The following is a 20,771-nucleotide window of genomic DNA, read 5'->3' as shown; positions in this document are numbered from 1 at the left end:
TTTCAGTTTGTCACAGATCTCCAGTCTATAAAATTGAGACAATGCTATTACCAAGCATTCACCTTTTGCTCATCTTGTGTCTTCAGATGTCACCATCAGTCTCTGCCATTATATATGCAGAGCCTCCTGGAGGTTGGGAGCCCTAGTGGCCACAGTGGTGAAGAGACGAGGCACCAAAGGGTCACACAGCTTGCATGAGAGCTCAAGAGTCTTAGGTGGTCTTGCTAGTCACAAAGGGGAAACAGCTTGTCTAAAAGCGCAAAAGGAAAAACTGGAGTGCATCAGGTGAAAACCGTGTGCCTCTAAGTCACCTCACTCTGAAGAACACCACTCTAGGATATTTAAAAGAACTGATAATACAGGCACAGAATTGTGTAAGTTCTGTTCGAGAATTCATAGCATAAGAGAATATAATACAAAGACAAGTGAAAGTGATACAGGCTTGTCCAAAATAAACCACATAGAACCAAATACGCCTATTGAAGGGAAAGGAGTCTTAAGGGCAAGGGAGAAGCAGCAAGTGCTAGATTTATTGATTTCGGCAAGGCTCTTGGCTGTATGACTAGCCCATCCAGGTCTCTTCTAGTTTCTGCTTTTGACAATATTGTAAAGAGGAGGGCTAGAAAAGCAATGAGAGAAGGGGAGAAAATTCTGCTTCCTCTTACAGCCACAACAAATTTTTAACTGACTTCAAACTACCCATTTTCACTCAATTTATATTTCCTGACTTACACTCTTGGCTTGTCAGTTTGTTCCTTCTTCCTTCAGTATTTTACTATCTTAAAGAAATCTCCTTCACCTCTGAGGATGAACTTAGATCATTCACATTTGATGAATACAGGTCTTTTGATCCAAATAGATATTCTGGGTATACCATCAAGTGAAATTACTCTTACTACTAAGCATTTGAATCAGAGCACTTTGTAGCGAGACCTGGCCATTAGATAATGAAACTCAACAGCCATTAAATGAGTGCCAGCACAATCCCCATAATTATAATTACGGATGCATTAGGCAGCTTCAGTCAGAACAGAGTGATTCTGATTAAGAGTTAAGTGTACAAAATGGTTTAGAACCAATAGGTAATTCGATAACTTGGAAAGAGACTGGTGCACCCTAGTCTGAAAAAGAACAGTTAACGCTGCTGAACCTCTTCAGATTGTTTGGCTCTTGTCAGAGAAGCCAACCTGAAATAATACTGGGCCAAATTTGTGGAAGTGCACATAAACACATCCTGCAGATGAAAAAAAAAAGGGTTTTGAGAAGGGTTAAGAAAGAAAACATTTATATGAAAAACAAAAGATAAAAACGAGAATAATGGAAACCAGTAAAAAGTGAACAGGAATAATGAACAGGAAGGAGTGCAGGTCTCAGCTGAGGTTACAGCTGAGACTGTGCCTGAGCGATCTGCCGGACTAGGGATATCTAAGTACAAAAGAAAATAGATGAAAGAGCAAGAAAAATGAGTGCGAATAAAACATGGAACTGCCCATTCAGCAGAAGCATCTACTTCTGCCCACAGTACTGTAAACACACTCCAGAATAAATCATACTGAAGCCTGAACTCCCGACTAAACTTACACACATGCTTAAATAGCTTACTGAATCAAGATGAACTAATGAAATGGAACCCCAAAAATAAAAACCGAAGGACAGGGAAATTTGATCAAAGACTGAAGTCTCTCACCTATACTGAAGGCAAATATTAACCCAGGTAATACCACTGTTAAGATTCTGAGAAAAAATAGAAGATAACTGTGTAGAGGGCAACCAGTGTGACAAGTCTGAATTACAATGGCTAATGCTATGTCTTCTCTGGGATCAGACTATCTTAATACTATATAAAAAGAAGATTTTCCCTTAAAATTCAGCAGCAGGTAAATGTGATTTGTGTTCTGTCTAATCTTATATGGATGGAAGGAAAGAATCTTTTCTTTCTCAGAATATATTGCTATTGTGTGTATTTCTATTTGATCTCCATTCCCCTTTTAAGGCTGGTTTATTTATTGTTGGTGATTTATGCTTAATTTTTTACACTACATTTTTTTGGGGTGATAGTTTAATAAATTTTCATTTCATGGTGGAGAAACTGCCCAAGCAGAAGCAACCTTCTGCAAATGGACAGCAATAACACTTCAAAAATGCCCATTGATGGTGTTAAGTGTAGTTCTCTGGTAAGGGACCTTACGCTCACTAGGAGTTTGTGACTTCATCGTCCATTCTTAGTCATAATTACTTAAAAGTTCTAGAGAGAGAAAGAATGGGGAAATGGACACTGTTGATGAGTTATTGCTACTTTCTTTCTATCGGCAGCCCTGTTCATTAAACAGGGACTTGATGCTAAACAGAAATAAGCAAGCTGATGTATGTAATACAATAATTGCCAGCTTGGCATCCACCGGGACTTCATAAATCTGCCTGTAAGAGATCTAAATCATAAAAGAAAGATTAGCTTTCACTGCTTTTATCCTAACAAGATAATTTCAATGGCTAATTATTTTCCATCATGTTTGCTATGGGCGTCACACACAGAATTTATGTTGTATCTTCCAGCCAAGAGTCTCACAAACACATATGGTAAGCTTTGCACACATTATTAACTCTGATCTTCAGGCCAAGATGGCTAAGAACAAAGATTTCAGAAATAGCTACTGATGTGGAATACTAAGGCACTCAAAAAATAGGAGCATGAATGCTTTCAGGTCAACAAAAGCTAATTTTGGCCACTGTTACAAGTAGCTGAAAAAGAGCCTGAGTACAAGATCTGAACTTCAGCCTTAACTGGAAAGTCTCAGTGATTAAATGACCCCATATCCACTGGGGTCAAACTGTTCCTAGTCCCTCTCACAGAGAGAATAAACATCATTCCCTCAGATGGCCTCTGCAAAGGACATGTGGGAGATCTGGGGCTGCTCTCTCACACAGGTGAAAGAGCAAGAATGAGAAAAAATGTGGTGTGCTACAGGGACATGTAGTGAGGAGTCTGGTCTTCCAGCACATGGTGGGGAGCATGAACTGGAAAAATACTTGAGGTGTAGTCTTCATAGAAAAGTGTCAGTCCTCCAGCCTTCAGTGCAAAGGCTGCATCATAAGGATACATTTAAACTGAAGTTTTGTTTAAAAATAAAACATTGCATATTTGTCCTATAACAATAGTAATACTGCAACTCTGCCTCAAAAATTCTGCTAATCTGCACTCAGATTCCTTTTTCAGGCTTCAGGGACGTGGTACATCGGAGGTGCTCATGCTGCACAGTTATAAGATCAGAGGTTTCCTAAGCTCTTGTCTTTCAGGAAGCAGCACCTTAATCTGCTTCTGCTTCAGATGCAGTGCAACTTTCCAGCAGATTTACCTGCATTAGTCTCTGATCCTGCTCTTACTTAGGGGCTGAGGCAAGTCTCCCACCACTTCCAGGAAGGTATAGCAATGCCAAGAGCACTGTGCTGGGAAAACAGCAGCTCCACGGAATTTTACTAAGGCTGATGGAATTACGACAGCAGTATCACTGGTGAAGAACTCCAAATCTGTCTTATTTATACCATTCACTATATTATAAGCTACATATTTCTGATTTGCCTTCTTTCTATCTGTAGCTGTAATTAATTAGATGCATTTATAAATGCTGCTCCAGACCTTCAGCCAGCCCCTTGAACCCTAAAAGTTGAAGATAAATACAAAATCCTCCCTTCTCTACAGAAAATGATATTCTGTATCTACTCACCTGACAGAGCTGACATCATGAGCCAGTGTAATCAAGCTCCAGGACTAATCCTGAACCAGTAATCTGCATTATTGCTGCTGTCTATTTAGAAAAACAACAAAAATAAAGACTGGATTTGCAACTAGTGACAAGTGTAATTACTCCACAGATTCTGTTATTCTGTTCAGTGTTATGTTTCCTTAACCTGTATTGAATAATTCAATACATTGACTTCATTTAATGGTGTCTGCCAGCTAACTACTACCCAGATCAAACTGCCCCCATGGAGCAGGAATGCTCTATGTCAACATTTCATCAGTCCTCCCGTCCATATTGACAGCATACCATCCATTTTATTACTCAAGGTATAATAAAAATGTTTGAAATGAGACAGAACACTGTAAATACACTGCATTAAACATGAGCAACAAGATCTAGAATATACTGTGTGCTTTTTCCTTCCGCCATCTCCCTGTTATTCCCAACCAGGAACGCAGTGAAAGCTGATATCAAACCTGGACTCATGTGGGACTGCAGTGTTTAATTGGGAGTGGGACTGATTGATTTCCTTCATAACTGTTCTCAGAGGATAGAAAGCCCCAATTCAACTCTGGCTTTGCGCTGAGTGAACCACAAAGAAAACTTAGGCAGGCTAAACATCAATAGCTTCAATCAGACACACATGCACTAAACAAAGGCATTTTTTTCCTTTTTTTTTTCTTTTTTTCTTTTTGCTGCGCTGCCAGAAGAGGAGGGGTCTGATTGGCATTCAGACTGTGCAGCATCTCACTGTGGGAGAGAGGTCTTCTGCAGTCATTACTCTCCTACGGCGCTTGTTATTGACAGCACTTTCTACTGACACTGGCAGAGAATAAAAGTATCCCTCTTGGTAATATCATTCACTTCCCCCGCTTGCTGTTCCCCCTTTCTGTGCCTCATCCAGAGCACATGTGCGGCTGACACAGAGCGATCGCGGTCACCTCCTCTGCATATGCATAGATGCTAGGAATCGTCTTTTTTTGCTTTGCTGCCATGGCTTGGCCAGCATTTTGCTCATGAAAGCATGCACTGCTTTGCAACTGTTAGCCCACAGATGGTCAACTTCTGACTCTGGCACCCAGACCTGTGGTTAGTCTCACAAGTCATTTAGCAACTGTATAGTTAAAACAGATGAGACATCGATGTTCAAATAATGCCCACCTGCTTTTGTTTTCTTATGGCAGTTTGAGAGATAGTCAATGTGCCATGCATGGGATTGAGGCAATTTAATGCAAGAGAAGATTCATGTTACCAAACACATTTTGAGAATTTAGCTCTCTAGAGCTTGGCAGCTATTTTCATGACTGAAGTGTACTAGATGTAAACACAGACTAAGGAACAGGTTTTAGTCCCACGGCAGATATGTAGATCCAACAGTGATGAACTTTCATAGATTATCCACATGAAAAGGTGGGATTAGTCATCTTCATTCATTTAAAGATCACAGTGAGAGTCTCTTAAAATTATAAGAATATGTACAATTAATGTTTGCACAATGCTCTTTGTTTCTTTCTGCTTTTTATTGCTTATGATCTCATTTTGAAGTATTTTCCCTCTTCATGAAAAGCTAGATGCTCATTTTTTCAGTTTTAATGGAAATTGATGGACTGGAAATTTTCACTTTAGGATCAGAATTTTCAAATCAAAGATGAAAATGTTAAAAATACCAGAAGCATCAATATTGCAGGGTACAGAGATAGGTCTGCTGGGGTTCCTCTGCTCTCCTGCTAGTGACTGCTGGGATAAAGACAAAGAAAATGGACAGCAGCCTTTTGTGTGCACTGCCTTACTGTTCCAATGTCAATCCAAATACTTGAGCAGTGTATTTACACAGCATTTGTTTCAAGGACCTTGAAACACAGATATAAAGCTTTGTTTAATCACAGGCACAATTTAAAGAAATCAATAGATCAGTTAAGTGTTTGAGAAGGTCAGTGTATACTTCAGATTCATGCTTGGTCTTTCTTGCAGGGTTCAGTTCATTCTTAATTAATCCTGACCCTATTTATATTGTTGTTTCTCGTCCCTTCTCCACTCTTGTCAGAAATATATCTACATTTCTCAATGTTCACTTCATTTCTACTCTATATTTTTACTAAATAACCTCACATTACTTGTTGTCCACTGACTCCTTGGCCATTCTAGCTAGACTAATATTTTTGGATGACAGTAATCACCTTCAGTGCCTCTCATAAACAGAGCTAAAAGGACTCCACTCCTCCTGGGGCTACGATGCTGATTGATTGCTTGCAACAAGTCTGCTCTAAACACCACCAAACTTCAGTTCTCAGTTGATAAAAATCATTGTAGCCCAATTAAGGTAAGTGGTGATTTATACTGGCTAATTTACACTGGTGCTACAATCATAAATAAAAAACATCCTGTGAGCAGCCAGAATGATAACATTTTTTTCCCTGCATAAGTTTAAAAAGATTGGAGGTTTCCATTATGGCTTGCTTGTCATTATAGTTGAATCTGAACACCAGTGCCTTTTATAATGACAGAGTAGTTTAACAGACTCAAACATAAGCATATCACAGTGCACAGCAGGGATGAAGGATCAGAAATCATCTCTGGCCAGTACTGTTGCTAATAACTGACCTATATCTTAAGAAATGGAAAATACCCTGCTGCTTAGCAAAGGAAAGACAGGGAGGCAGGGAGTCAGAGAGTGAGGAAGAGAAAAAGGAACATTTGCAAGGGTTTGTGTCAAGAATGGAGGTCAGGAACTGACCAACAGTGAGATTCTTAACAAACCAGCTACTACCCCACAACTGCCTAGATGAGGAGGAAAAACAAACCCCTTGTACTACTGAGAGTTCAGTGAAACAGGAGCAGCTGGTGTCGTTTTGTTCTCTCCAAAGAAGTCAGGATCCGGTTCTGCAAGTGTGGCCCCAAGATGGGTCAGATCACTTACAGAGGCAGCATCACACCTATCACCGGCACTGTAATTCCTATGGTCATTGCCTGATGGCAGTAGAGCAGGGCATCACTTCTGAAAGACTTTGGAGCTTGTGGAGGGGAGAAATACCCAAATACTTTTCAGGATGTTCACAGATAGAGGTGTTCACTACCACTGCTAGATATAGTTCAAAAAGTTAACAGAGAATTCAGTACATATTGTGCTTTAACCATAGACATCTGTGTGGCACAGCCGTCACAAAGTATTCTCCCTGCCTTGTGGCAAATAAGACAAAAATACAGAGTGTGCTAATGCTGACTTCTGTAAACAATCCTTGAGAAACTAAAGAAGTTAAATAATTCATACTTTAGCCCATTGTTAAATATGTGGGCAAGGGGAATGCTGTACCACGTCATGCATGGCTACAGAGTGTGTGATTTGAATGAATGGGTTTGCAACTTAAAATATATGAGGATTACACACTGGAATGCAACAATAACTTTGCAAACAACTATTCTTTTTTCTCTGGGACACTACACTCTGAAGTGTATCTAACTGTCACTGTTTTGATGTCCCAGGACATCAATTAAGGCAGTGATAAGCTTTTTCTATTCAGTTGCAATCTTGAAGGAAATCAAAAAAGGTTTTGGATCAAAGAAAATACATCAGAAATTTCAGAAGATTGAAAAAAAGGCATTGAAAAAAATGTTCTATTTAAAATTATTTGATTTGTTAACTTGATCAAGATTGTTTTTAAATAGAATTAAACAGCATTTACAAATTAAATAACTTTTTATTGAAAAAGTTTCATTTTGAAAAATGTTGAAATAATATTTTGGAATTTTTACAGAATTTAATGTAAGCTATTTGAAGAAAGTGACATAAATTCCTAAAACATTTCACTGTTTCTTACCAGTACCCTCTTTGTAATAATTTACATTCTCAAAAATATCCTCTAGTATGATATTTCATATTTCCCCTAACATGGAGTTCCTTGTATCAGCTCATTATATTTAAATTGAAATCTTCAGTAAAACTGAAACTGAACAATCATATTTCAAATAGAAAATCTTAAAAATATGGCTTATACACATCCTAAAAATTAAAAATCATCAACCAAAAGGTATCATGAATTCGTTCTTAGAAATCAGTTTTTTTAGCTAACTGCATGACATTTGAGTATTTAAGGCTGATAAAGCTGGTACTGAAAACAATATAGAAATATCAATGCTTTCACAGGTTGTAAATGAAAGTTACTGCATAAATGGATTATATCCTTGAGTTTTTATGAGAAGCAGAAGTAAATATTGCCTTCCTAGAACTGTTGATCTTTGGGAGTATTGGGATGATTGAGATAAAGATGAAGACCAGAGTTTCTGTTCCTCAATTCATATTTTAATTAACGAGCTCAATGAAATATGGGGAAGAGAAAAACAATTTGTATAAAGCTTGAAACGTAATCTAGCAAACAATACAAACCAATCAGATCTATAAAATACTTCTTCTATTATACAGCTGCAAAAGCAATTTTGGCTTTCACCAGAAAGAGATGAAAGAACTCCTATTTAAGGCAACACCTACTTATATCTTCAAGTGCAATTTTTCATTTGAATTGTTTCTGGTCACAGCTGATTGTATTCAAGCACATTGAAGTAAATTAAAATAAGTGAACAAAAGTAACTTAGTTTCAAAAAAATTACTATGTGCAAACTGTTTTTATAATTACTGATAACTGCAAAATGAAAGAGATGGGTGAAGGTGATTTTTAAACCAATCGTCAAGGCATTGACCAGTAAGTAGCAATCCTTACAGCAGAGCTGTGATCCTTTCTATAGTGAGCATGGCAAAGTTGAAACTCTGAGTTACCTCTGCAGACATGGCAGCTACACAAAACTAGTATCTATAAATGATCAACATCTTAGTAATACTATTGAATTAGATTTAAAAAAGAAGAAAAAAGGTTTCCTTTTCTACAAGGGATGGTTTTCTCTGCAGAGCTGGTGATTAATGGAAATCTGAAAGGTGACTGGAAAGAGGGCTGTGCTCTGGCAAAGGACACGTGAAACCAGAGAAGATGTCACCCTTGGGATCCACTCTGCTGTCTCCACAATGCAACTCAGGATGAAAAGACCTATATAGTGCATTACACAAATCTGAACACCACTAACATAGAAATTCCAAGTATTTCACAGCATTGTTTGACTAAGTTTATTCTTTGTATTTCAGACATACTTGTTTACCTATCTGTTAAATTACCTCATAATGGTCTATTTTAATACGGGATTTTTCCAGTGATTTGGCCAGACAAGCACTTTTGACACTCACTTCAATAAAAAATGCATTTAGCAGTGGTTTTATTATTCTTTTTTTAAAAAAATATCTTTCTTTTGGTATTCATCTGATAAATGGACAACATTTGTTAGGTGCCTATGATCTAAACGTTAAATAGAGACTACCGATTTTCATTGCCTTAGTCTGGAAGAGCTTTAACTGACAGGACAGCTGTGAATGAACACAAATCCATAGGAGTTCATGCCTAGTGGAGCTAAGTAAGTCCAACGAAGCACTATACAGAAAATGCTTTATTTTCAGTGCTCATAAAAAATTCATACTCCATTAACCAGCTATTCTATAGTTGCACTCCAGAAGGAATCTGCCAAACTGCAAATGATTAATAATACTGAAGCAGAGGTTCAGAATACTCTCTGTGATGCAAAGATGCACAAACTATATGTTAATAGTAAATAGCTTGTGGAGTCTGACACATCAGTTACAGCAACTGTTTTCATGTAATAACTGTATGTATGAAATGTAGCTGTTTTTACAAGGGTTTGTCTCCAAAAACGTATATAGGCTGTTTTGCTCTTCATTGCATCTCTTCTCCTCAGCTACTCTGTACCTCTTGGCTTACAGCAATTGCACCACATAACAAGCTCATTGAGAGAACTCATTGGCTCCCTCTCCCAGTCACAATTTGTTGACTTTTGTATTAAAGACTACAAGAAAACTCTTTCAGAACTGCCTAAAAACAATTAGGGCATTGGCTGTAGTGGGAAGCCCTGAGGAGTTACAAGATATCTTAGCATGAGACCAATTTATGGACACTTAAGTTGTAATGAACCAGAAATTGATAAGTAAATAATTCAAAAACATTTAGGCTTTCAGAGCAAGCTTTAAAATGAGAGAATTTCCTCGTATTTTTCAAGCAACAGAGTACTCCATGATTTTTTTTAAAGGCTTGTTTCTTAAGAAACTCTAAAAATTGCTTTAAATGTTCCAATGTAAAAAACAAAAATTAGGTCTATATTAAGCTTGGAAACAGCAAGGGACTTACTTAATCCTCCATTCACTACACAGCCAACACCCTACAAGAGCTAGGAAATTCTAGGTAACAGAGCTGAAGGACAACGTTTGATTCTTTTAGGTAAATTGACTAACAAAATCTCATTAAGCCTACAGGTACTGAAAAAAAATTGAATGGTTGCCATCATGGCAGAAGAAAAAAATGTCACTCACCTTTTTTTTTTCACTTGCACATATCCAGCAAATACTCTGAAGTCAAAAGTTAAGCTCTCAAAAATTACATTATGATAATACTTATCATGAGGTTTTGAAGTCTAGTACCATCACGGAAAAATATAAGTTTTGAATTCTGTTTTCCTTTCTTTTTTTCTTTTTCTTTTTTTTTCTATATTTTTCTTATTTTAGTGTAAGGAGTTGGTCACAATTGAAGAGATATTCTTAAATGTATAAATACACCAGTACTTTCAAATCCATGCAAAATTAAACAGATTGGAGAGATCTGAAAGGGCCTCAAGAATAGATGGTATTTGGAATAAGAACTATTACACAAACACTTAAGCATCTAAGCAGTAACCTCAGAAATTGTAAATGATATAGGTACTTACTGTCTTTTGCTATTAACAATCTATTACAACCATTTACAAAATACTGTAAAGATGGTGTTCTTTATATAGATCAGAGGTTTCTGTGAGAGATTTAGAAGTATTCCTGAAGGCATTACAATGAAAAACTAAAAAAGCTAAATAAATGGCCAAAGATTAAAGTTACTTCAGTTACTGTTTCCTAAAGTTTGAAGAAAGGTCTCACTAATTTCCAGTGAGCTAGCTAGAACAGCTGAGCTGTTCAGTGGCATATACAGCTTTAGCTGTACGGAGGATTAAATAGAGAAAATTACTTAAAAATTGTCCCTATTTTGAGATGGTCTCTGATTAAAATATATTTACCAGCTAAATGTGAGTTTTATGCCTGACACCTGAGTTCTGAGAAAGAACAGAAATGTTCTGGGGTGCTCAGAGAAGCTGTACGTAAGGTTACTTTAGTCTGGCTGCTTTATTCCCACCAGCCACGTAAATGCAACCTGTCCAACCTACAGACACTGCCGGAGATGTGGACGTGGGGACCCACTCTGCTTAGGGAGCACCAGCAGTTTTCTCCTCCAGGAATGTCAGGGTTCTCCTGGCTAAACCCTCCTGAGCAGCCCCAGCAGCTGATGCCCCGTCAGGAGAGCAGAGCACTGGGTAGTCACCTCTCCTTCTGTCCTCATGGAGGCTGCTTTTGCTAGCTAGGGTGATAAAATAGTCTCCAAAACCATGGCTCTACGCTGCCCTTACTTGGCTTGTGCCAAGGAAGGTTGCTGTCTCCTGACTATGGGGATGGGAGGTACCTGAATTGGGCAGAATCAAGTTTGCTGAACGGTCCAAGTCCTTTTCTGTCTTTCACCTTCCACCTCATTTAAAATATGCCCTTAATTTCCTTTAAAAGTGAGCCATCAGTAGTGATTTCGTTTTCTTCCCTAAAGTATTCAGATTATTCATGTGGGAAGAATGCCCAAGACTGATACACAGTTTCATTTGAGGCTGCTTAATTAAATTTAATTTTATTCTGCTTCAACAGTGAATATTGACTGGTTTGTTTACAGTTAGCTTCTGGCCTATTTTACTCCTTTCCAATTCTTGCTCACTAGCACAAGCAAAGCTTCTTTTGGCTATTAACGCCACAGGGAAATACTCTTTTTTTCTTTTTATGAACACTCTGTTCTCACTGGAGTGAAAGAAAATGAAGCAATTATTGTTGGACCAGCTGTCTTGTACTAAAGGACCAGAAACAGTAGAAAACTTCATTAGATGGTGGTGTGGTCCAAGATACTAGAGACACAGTGCGACACACGGAGGGAGTATTCAGCCAGGGGACAGAAGCAAACCAGACACAGGCTCCAAAGCAGTGGACTGTGCTTTCCTTAACTGTGGGACATTTCTCATTTCTGCCCACTGAGATACTTTAAACAAGCTGTATCTTCTCTTCCCCAAAACGGTGTCCTCATTATAGACTAATCTTAATTCCATAAAACAGCATGAAGACACAAGCCAGCAAGAAGATTTTAATAATCTCCTATTGAGAACACCATAAAACTCTTAGAAACACACCTTTGATATGCAGAAATGTGTCACAGAATAATATTCCCTAAACTCTTTGAACCTAGTTCTTTCTTGCTATTACCTAATTTACACCAGTAATAGCACAGAAATCAGTAGAGTCAGATTAGGGAAATTAGAGAAGAATAAAGGTATTATTACCTCTTTTCACATTATTCAGCTCTCTAAGGAAAGCAAGGGAATAAGTACCCACAGGAGAGGAAAATCTTTAGGATCCCCTACTTGTGTTCACAAAGAGCACTCGCTAAACAGACTGAAATGCCTGGGTTTATACAGCGCCCTTAAGCATTATTACTTATTATCATTTATATGATTACAAGCTGTGTTCAGAGCAATAAAATAAGGTTAAGATTGGGTAATATTAATAGCCCAACTAATTACATTCCTATAAAAGGTTTATGGGTGATATAAATTTGAATATTATTTCTATCATGCTATGAACTGGCCTTATCGAAAGAAAGGCATTCCAAAACAGATCAGTTTTTGCCTTAATTCACAAAGAACTACTGAGGACCACAGTATATGGTAGCTTTTATATCTGGCTGAGGGCCAACCTATGGAACAGTATTATTTAAGATTCTTGCTTAAAGATGGAGAAATGTGTTTTTCTAATTTCCGTGGTCTTTTAAAATGTCAGCATCGAGTTCCTTCATCTGTACCCAACCTTGTCAGACATTAAAGGCCATCTGAGATGTTCAACTAGAAAACTAAAAACTCTCTGATTTTCTACCTGTGACTTTGTATTAATAAAAGAGACATGAGCTCATTATTATCTAGACTCTGGAAGCAGCAGTACATCCATACACACTGGCCAGGATATTGAGACTGCTCTGTTGGATACTTCTCAGGTTATATATAGGTTATGTTATAGTGAAATTTAGGAATCTCAGAAAAGTGCTGCTGTTTCTTATGAAATCAAGAGATCTTTTTGGTGATTTTTTCAACTCCTTCAGAGAAAAGAAGGCGGGAGGAGGCAGAATATTGTGGAAGTGAAGCTCTAGGTTGATAAATGGTGTAAGAAAGAAAGTTCTGGATTTGCTTGTTCACCTTATGTGAGAACTAGGTAGATGCTATGTCATCAAAAAGGGAAGCAATATTTTATCAAAGAGGCTAGAGCTAGCTCTAGTTAGTGGCACATTTGAACAAAGCTCAAAATGTAAAATGGAAACATTGTGGTGTGCCTCTTGACCAGGTCTCTTCCAAGTTCCCATCACATTGCACCTTCTAACAAGATGAGTTTAACAAGGCAACTAGGAATAGTTGGGAAAGAGGGGTAACTGCATAAGCAGGCTGCATACCACAAGGCAATTTCAGAGGTCTTGGAGTCCTGTGCCCTCAGTGAAGGCTGTACAGTCCATTACACTTCTAAAAGCTGAGACTGGTGCACAAACAGCAGGCATAATACCAACAGCTTTTTTTGTTGCACTTTTTTTCTCCAGTGTGTCACTATTTTCTCTTGCTCTAGCCAAGCAGAGCAAGGCAAATGCACAGTCTCTTCTTTAGAGCAGCAAACTACTGAACCTATTAATCAGGTATGTCATCATATTCTCAGTACAGTCAGTCACAAACATTAAAAAATATCTTTGAATGAGATCTCATTCAAAACTGTAGCTGAGATTGTAGTTTTAACATTACATTATGATCAAGTTATTAAGCGTGGTATTTAAAAAAAGTGAAAGAGAGATTTCACATTTGCACAGCTTCCTTAGCAACCTTACTAGAAACATACTTTTTATAAAATTCAGGACGTAATCTCAATAGACCCAAGTATATGAACACTTTAAGAAACATATACATATTATGATGATTGTCTTTAAGCTATGAAAGGTTTCTACAAAATTTTGCAGCACTAATTTGTACAAAGGACGGCAGTTAGTTTTACTGTTTGCTTTCCCTTGTGGCCTGGACGTTCTTCCACCTTACGTGCATGCTCTTTTTCTCTTTAAATTTACCCTGGGCAGCTCCCTGCCCATCCATGCAGGTCTCCTGCCTGCCTTGCTCGACCTCTTTCTTGCAGGAATGCACCAATCCTGAGCTTGGAGAAAGTGGTGTTGGAATAGTAGCCAACTCTCCTGGACCCCTTTCCTTCTAGGACCCTTGTCCAGAGGATTCCTCCAAGGAATTCCCTGAAGAGGTCGAAGTTAGCGCTCTTGAAGTCCAGGGTTGCAATTCTACTTCTTGCTCAGCTTCTTCCTTGCAGGATCGTGAATTCCATCATCTTGTGGTTACCGCAGCCAAGACTGCCCCTGGCCTTCACAAGTTCCACTAGACCATCTCTGTTGGTTAGTATCAGGTCTAGCAGCGCCCCTCCTCTTGTTGGCTCATCAACCACCTGCATCAAGAAGTTATCTGCAATATTCTGCAGGAACCTCCTGGACTGTCTGTTCCTGGCTGTGTGATTATCCCAGCAGACATCAGGGTGGTGGAAGTCTCCTATAAGGACCAGGGCCTGTGATGGTGAGGCTACTTGCAGCTGCCTGTAGAAGGCCTCATCCACTTCCTCTCCTTGGTCAAGAGGCCTGTAGTAAACTCCCACAACCCTGTCGCCCCAGTTGGCCTGCCCTTTAACCCTCACTCACAGGCTCTCAACCCGCGCTTCATCCTCCCCTATGCTGAGCTCCATACACTCCAGTTGCTCTCTCACGTTAAGAGCAACTCTGCCGCCTCGCCTTCCTGGTCTGTCCTTCCTGAAAGGCCTAAAGCCATCCATGGCCACATTCCAGTCATGACAGCTGTCCCATCATGTCTCAGTAAATTTCATTAGTTATAATTCAAAATTATACAGATACGACTTTTGTCTACCCTGCTACAGCACAAAACTCAAAGCTAATTAATCTTCTGCTTTAATAAAACACAAAATATACTAAGAATAGTATATTTTTTTCCTCAAAATTCAACCATATGAAATATTCTCCTTATAGCTTTAACATAAAACAAAACCTTCGGAAATTTCATTCCTGTTGCGTCTCTATTTCAGATGTGGATATAATCCTTTATTGGTATAATAAATGTAGATCTTACAGAGAACACAACAGAATAAGGCCTTGAGAAATGACCTGAGAATTTGGTATTACTCTATAATTTTTCCTGGTAACAGGGAACCTTGTACAACTTGCTATTGCTGCTGCTCTGGTGTTCATTGGTTTAAAAACAGTAAAAAAGTACATCCATATGAAGTCACATTAGAATAAAATTGTTGCTGACATATTAACATGGAGTAATTAGGCAAGCAGCTAGAAGCCAGACTCATAAACAAATACAGCATTGAGGACAGTTTCAAAGATGTGGTAATTGGAGAAGGACTTTCTATAGGCAGTATTTGGAAGAAAGATGAATATAGGAAAAAGCAGAGATATAGAGTTGTGTCTAACATTACTGAAAGGAACAGAAGAAAAAAGGACTCAAAACGGAAGGAAATTGGAACATGAGGAAACAGAAATCAAACTTCGAATAGCACTGATAGTAGGGACAAGCAGTACAATTTTGGTATGATGGGGAAAAATGGAATCAGCAGGCATTTCCATTGATCACAGATTCAAAACAAGGCTTCCAAATTAACCAGAGGATGAGAACTGCTGTTCTCCAGCCATGCTGACTCACTCAGCAATTTATAAGACAGCATCAGTGTTTCAGTCTCAGCTCCCTCGCTACAGCTTTGTAGTCTTGATTTGCTTTACAGGCTATCCGTTCAGGCAAAATCTTCATAGATTTATTTGAACTAGGTCTCTAAAACTGTCCAGAAGGCTACATAAAGATCACACTGTTTTTATGTCCTGAACTTAAAAAAATGAAATCACTTTCTGCTGCACTTCTCCTTTTGCCAGGTCCTTTCAGGTCTATCGTAACTCTTTGTTCACATTCATGGCCATTTCTTTTTCAGCCTTAATTGCATTTTGTCTTTAGTTCAAAAGGGTCAAAACAGGATTGTTTGCTGTACAATTGTTCCCTGAGGGAGTCAAAGAGTTAGAAAAGGGCATCATTTACACTTGCCCTTAAACTCCGCTATTGCCAAAAACCATGCACATATTTGCAGTTGGCTTAAGGATGGTCTGCCTTGTAATAACATAAAAATCAAGTCTGACCACCAGGCAGCCTCCAAATAACTATCTAACCGTCATGAAATTCAGAAATCCAGAGTATAAGTTATCACAGTCTGTCTCTGGCTGTTGGTCTGCCAGAGATGAAGCACAAACACATCATCAAATCAGATCTCTATTTCCAAGTTTTAGAATCAAAATCCTTTTTGTTCCTCTAAGCCATCTGGTAACTTCTGTGATAGTTCATAGTATTTACAATAGATGACACCTGAGCAATGTCACAGAACTCTTAAGACTTTGCTGTGATTATAAGCTAGGGAAACTGTGATGAGATCTCCAGAAAATGTCCTTGTGAAAACATTCCACGCAAGGGCTTTGAAATCACCTAATTGAGAATCACTTTTTCATGTAGGGAATCCTTAACTACTAGAGGTAATATACAAGTCTCAGGGTGGGAGTAGCAGGGTATAGATGTGACCCCTTTCTATCCTTTGCACAGACATCCTGGGCAACACATCCTGGGTCACACCTGTTTTGTGATTGTACAAATGAACCCCAGAAGCCCGGCACACCCCTTAGTCTGCTGCTCCTGGCACAGAGAATGGCCCAGAAAAACACAGATGATCTCTTGTTTAGGATGCCTCTAGTGTAAGTGCATTTTCAGAGTAAATATTTGCACTCCCTGAGCTATTCCACCTTTCTGACCTTGCTTGAGAACCTATGTGAGATCTCCTTTTGTGACATGTCTCCCAGAAGCCTCACCAAGCTCCATGTCTTGTGTTCACATTTTAGCCTCCTACCAGATGTCACCTTTGAAACGATATGGTGCGGCCATGAACATTGCTTGTGCTTGGCTAAAGAATTACAGGAATTAAAATCCTGAATTACAGAAATTTAAATAAGATAATCCAGCTCCTTGCAACAGGAATGATTGCTTCCATCTATATTATCCCTGTAGATACCTGTCTAACACTTGTTCTTAAAATTGAAAGGAGTGTCCTTTGGGAGTCCAACCAAACGACTTTGTTGATTACTGCTGATGTAGTCTTTTGATTTGGTGGCACGATGGTCATTGAAAGCTTAATTTAGTAGACAATTTTTATGATGATAAAATTACCAGTAGAGGGTATAATTTAGGAATAAGATAGAAAATAACCCTTTTATCAGATTTTATAATCCGAAATACTTATTATCAGTATATTTATTAAAATTCTTACTGTCTTTAAGTTAGTAATGTTAATAGATTATAAAAATAATTCACAAGGAAGGAATTACTTTGCTGAAATCCTTTAAAGGGAACAGTGTGTTCCTGTATGCCACCTTGCAGCTGTGCTGTTGATATTAGATAGGGTTTTTGGTTCAAAATCACTATCAATTTGCTCAAAATGTTTCACTAAAGATATAAAGTTTGGCTCTTACAGATATATAGTTCCATTCTAATAGATAGGAAACATTTTCAAACTGTGAAAAGCAATGTCCAACTTCAGTGCTACTGATATTGTTACTGTTCTATTATTTTTTAATTCCACATTTTTTAACAATACCAGTAATCTCTCTCTCTCTCAATTCCCAAGGTTTCATGAAAAAAAAGCTTTTTTTCCTATATTCTTTACTTCTATATCTAATCACCTCTCAAGTCCATAAAATACTGTTCAGTACACAACAGATTAAATCCAGAAATATACTAAAAGGAAGTACAAAATAAAAGTCATAGAGGGACATACTAATATTATGATAGATTTTTTTGAAGAAATTTTCTCAAGCAGATTATTTTTCAATATCGTAATTAACAGAAGATAGATAGATTCCTGATCAGTACAGCATCAGTGAAAATTATGGATATAAACACAAACTTCATAGAAAGCATGAGAATACCTCTGCAGTGAATGAGACAGACAGTTGAACATGACTTGCTATTTCTATTCCACTATTCAAAATATTAAGAAATGAGGAAATGACATTTCATCACATTACTGACAAAATATTAAATATCTTAACACGGATTTTAAAAATGAATCTTTTTAGAAAAATGAGGGGAAAAAGTTGATAAAGCTTTATAACTTGCACTAAGTAGTTACTTAATTGTGAATGAATATCTGTTGTAATATCAGGTGGGCATCTAACAGAAATACAATGCAACTGGAAAACTTTTATCTTAAAAAGATATATTCTAAGTACTTTTGTGTCAACTTTGTTTATTAGACTGTTTAAATTTGAATTTGAGGCACACAGTTATAAACACGTATTTGAAATGTTACTTTGTACATTTGTTTAGAAAAAAAAGTGGTGCAAAACTGTGCTCTTCTACAGAGTTTTATTGGCACAGTCATCCAAATTATAGACCACTCTACTCTTTCTATGGGGAGAGTTATACTGTCTCTTCGACTGGACAAATGAACCATGCACCTAGATTGCTTTACATCTAGATGACATTGTAAATAAATAAATAAATAAATAAATAAATAAATCTCCTATAAATACATTTGTTTACACAGTATATGCATAATCATTATAAAACAGAGACACTGAAATGCAATGCATCTACTAAATGAGTCAGTCCCATTAGAAACATTTCAGAAGCATAGCAACAGTGCAAGTCTTTAACAGATACTGTGAGAGTTTTCTCCTTTGCAATCATGCATTACTGTTAATGAAAATACAACCTGGTACAGGATGGAGGAGCTGTAGATACATGTCCAAACTTCTAAGCTACTTAATATCTTGCCTTTACTTCAGTGTGCTGCATAATAGAAAGTCTGGGTGAGAGTTATCTCTGTTTTGAAAAAAAAAGGATCTTATTCAACAGTCATTACATTATTGGCAAAAAAATCCATTGTAAATACCACAGTCATTTTTCTTCCTTAAGACAGGTTGTTCTGAGATCTGACTTGAATTCTCATCTTGAAGCAATATGTTACTTCTCTGTAGTAGCCTTTAAATAAACAAGAACCCTACTTTCTATTTTCTGTGAGTTTTATTTCACCATGGGATTCAGAGCAACATGCTTCTGGAAAAGATAGATTAATTTGTATTTTCTATGCAATGCACAATGGGAAAAAAAACAGGCATACAAAATCCTCGATAAATTAAAACTATTTTCCTGCATTTCTAATACACTGTTCAAAACTCTATCGGGGGAGAGATCATAGGGTCCTCCACCAGTGGCCGCGTATTCAGGAGTTCAGCTCGTGGCACAAGAGCACCAACTAGTTGTTCCTCTTGTCCACTGATCAGCTGAAATCTTAATTGGACACTCAGGAATAGGTTTAAACAACAAAAAGAGGCAAATAGCAATGAATGCAATGTATTTTAATATGCTCTTAAACATATGACACCTTCATTATACCTTCAATGGTGTAAATCACTGCACATCCATGTAATTACAGCAGTGACAGCTCACCTCTGCCCTAGGATTTTAAAATCTCCTTTAGCATCAAACAAACCAAATCAAATATCAGATCATGTCACAGAGTCAAGGACATATTTTATTGTACGAAGAAGCAAGTTCCTGAACATTTGACTCAGAAGAAGCACAGATGCATAAATTTCCTTTCAAACTTTGCTGTATTTCTGCAACACTTTCAAAAATATCCCTGTGAACTCAGTGCCACCACCAGATTACCGATAACTAAAGGTAAATGCTCTGCTGAGATATGCACGTGTTCTCTCTCTTCTCTGCACACTAGGAGAGCTCACAACTTCTATACAAACTTCCCCCTTTCCTCGCACAGCCTCCTCCTCTGATCAGCAGAAACGTGTGTGAGAAGAGGAGGTGGCTGTTCAGTGGCTGCCTTATCTTTCTCCTTCTCTTCAGTGCTAAATCAGGAAATAAAACATAGCCAGGCTTCCTAGTATGGCCAACTACTAAGGACCCCGAGCTGAGAGAAAGCATCTTCATTGCTCTTTCAACAGCCACCTAGCTGGAACGGATCCCCAGAGTTTGTGAATCAAAATTTCAACCAAAGGATCTAAGCCAAGAAGTCAGCCCTCCAAACCCTGAATATTGATCGTCCTGCAGAACTAACCCTGCCCTGTGCTCAACAGCTTACGAGCACCAGGGAGTGAATACAACATACCTGCACCTTGCACATTCAATGTTAAATTTGCAAACACCTTTTCAGATGAAGCTGCATATTCATTATTGTTATAACATTGTCATCCACAAATACAACAGGAGTTTGAAGTATCCATATGCTAATGGTTAGCTAATCAGCCAAATGTAGTGGGGAAAAAAAAACATGCATACAAAAAGATGGGAAAATTGATAGGCTATTTGTACATTTCTGCCTAAAAGGTGCATTTAATTGTAAAAGTAATTATGTGGATTACACTGGCAATGCAGTTAAAGAAAGAGGCAATTACTACTTTTTATGGCTTGGCAGTATAAGTCATAAGAGTAAACCTAAAACAGAGCTTTTTTTTTTACCCAATACCATAATTTTTTATTCACTTGATTCATATGACCTCATAATCCTTACTTTAAATAAGGCAGTTTACTTAGATAAAGTTATCTAGCTGTGGCTGTGAGTTATCTGAAGCTTTGCTCTTTGCTCTTTCTTTTGTCCAAGTATCATCTGGCCAGCAGAAGCTAATGAAATTAGAAAAAAAGATCTGGAGTGGTGTTTTTTCTCATATG

At 37.8% G+C, this 20,771-nt stretch overlaps 1 protein-coding gene across 1 annotated transcript in view; it reads right to left on the bottom strand.

Annotated features, from left to right (window-relative positions):
• The window catches only part of SLC35F1 (solute carrier family 35 member F1), a 221,345-nt gene that overhangs the window by 64,027 nt on the left and 136,547 nt on the right, over window positions 1-20,771 (bottom strand). The gene's annotated exons all lie outside the window — the stretch shown is intronic.

Source organism: Tinamus guttatus, unplaced genomic scaffold, assembly GCF_059628265.1.
Source record: "Tinamus guttatus ecotype Peru unplaced genomic scaffold, ASM5962826v1 Tinamus_guttatus_pri_ptg000010l, whole genome shotgun sequence".
Classification (NCBI taxonomy): Eukaryota; Metazoa; Chordata; class Aves; order Tinamiformes; family Tinamidae; genus Tinamus; species Tinamus guttatus.
Note: the sequence above shows the minus strand (reverse complement) of the source record. Positions and strands in the feature narration are given on the sequence as shown.